Source organism: Desmodus rotundus, chromosome 9 (genome assembly GCF_022682495.2).
Source record: "Desmodus rotundus isolate HL8 chromosome 9, HLdesRot8A.1, whole genome shotgun sequence".
Classification (NCBI taxonomy): Eukaryota; Metazoa; Chordata; class Mammalia; order Chiroptera; family Phyllostomidae; genus Desmodus; species Desmodus rotundus.
In genome coordinates this window covers 81,533,854-81,535,836 of record NC_071395.1, presented here as the reverse complement: position 1 = coordinate 81,535,836, position 1,983 = coordinate 81,533,854, and positions in this window count along the sequence as shown.

Below are 1,983 nucleotides of genomic sequence, written 5' to 3'. Positions count from 1 at the left end.
CTAAATACCCAAAGGATCTTCTATCTAATAGTCAATTCTGGTTTCTATTTGCCCAATGCTTTCTACAAGAGAGAGTCCTGCCTCTGAAATTTTAATATTTCCCGAGTTCACTTTTCATGCTAGATAGTGGTTGGATTACCTAAAGGACAGGGAGCTATGACTTGGTTAGATCAATTTGCTTCTTGCATTTGGACACTGAGGATGTTTGTCATGCAAACACTGGCCTTTCCTATGTGCTGTTCTCTCTGCAACAGATTCCCTTTCTCCCATCCCATCCACTGACAGCCCAACAAACTGCAGCTCATTATTTAAGACTCATGCATCCCTTCTATATAATCTTCTCTCTTCCACCTGCCCACCAGGCAGTCAGGAAGTACCCATTTCTATTTTTTTTAATATTTTATTTTTTATTTGTAGACAGAGGGGAAGAAAAAGAGGGAGAGAAACATCAATGTGTGCCTGCCTCTCACATTCCCCACTGGGGACCCAGCCTGCAACCTGGGCATGTGCCCTGACTGGGAATCCAACCCGTGATCCTTTGGTTCGCAGTCCGGAGCTCAATTCACTGAGCCACACCAGCCAGGGCCCCATTTCTATTTTTACAGCCCTGCACACACCCCTCTGTTATACCAAATTTGACACTATGAAACCATTGTCTGTTTTTCTCCAATGCACTGTATGCTCCATGGGAACACATGCTATTTTCTTAATTATAAACTATTGCAAACATATATAGTAGATCCACATACTCACCACCTAGCTTTAGTATTTTGCCATATTTGTCATACATCTTTTAAGAAATAAAACATGCAGATACAATTGAAGCACTTTATTGCCCCCTAAGAGGTAACTTGTACCCTAAATTTGGTATTTATATTCCCATGTAAGTCTTCACACTTTTGTTTTATATATGTATTTGTGCATAAATACAATGGTGTTGCACGTTTTCCAACATTACTTAATTGCAGTTTTTGTACATACCTTTATGCAACTTGCTTTTATCATGTTATTTTATATATATCCATACTGATACATATAAATCTACTCAGTTCATTTTAATTGTTGTATTTTTCTGCATTTATATATTCCAGGAAAAATAGGAAGCTTTACTGGAAAGGAAATGTGTTCACATCATACTCCTTGCCTTTGAGTAATATTTACAATCATAAAAAAATCTTTGTCATTTTCAAATTTCAAAATCTATCGACAAAACATGTTTACACGACAAAACATAAATATCCCAGACTTGACACTGCAAAAAGTATTAATGTCCAAAGTAAAAAGTAAAAAGGTGAAAAAAGAACCTAAGAGTAAAGAATATCTTTAATTTATTGTGAGGAACTGAGATACTGTCTTTAATGGAACAAGAAATAAAAATATAATTTACAGAGGTAACAAATGAGAGAACAAAAGTGACATAATGCAAGTGATAAGTACTGTACTTTGCCATATGTAATGTGTACTTTTTTGCCCAAATTTTTGAGGGATAAGTAAGGATGTGCCTTACACATAGGGTAGTACCTGAAATACCTCGTATCTCTTCTTGTGTTTTGTAATTATTTGTTACATAAAATTTCTTGTACCATATGTTCAAAAATAAATGCTAAAATTCCTTTATAATATAAAAAAGCACCTAAATATAAATAATTAACTGAATGAAAAAATTAAAGATATTTTTTCCTCAAAGTTTGGGCCAAAAATGTAGGTGTGAAAAAAAAAAGTGAGTGTGCATTACACATGGCAAAATATGGCACATAAAAAGGGAAGCTGTGGTAGGAATGGAAAAAGTCAAATTCTTATTTAAGATAGAAATCAATAGATGTTATAAATATTGACATGTCAATAATGGAAGGATGCTACTTAAATGTACCAAGATGAAGCCCAAAGGAATACTGTTAAAATTAGTTCTTCCTTCGAACTATGACTGTGGATGAACTACTGCGTTTTTATTTGATCCGCATTAGATTTTTTAAAAGCAATATG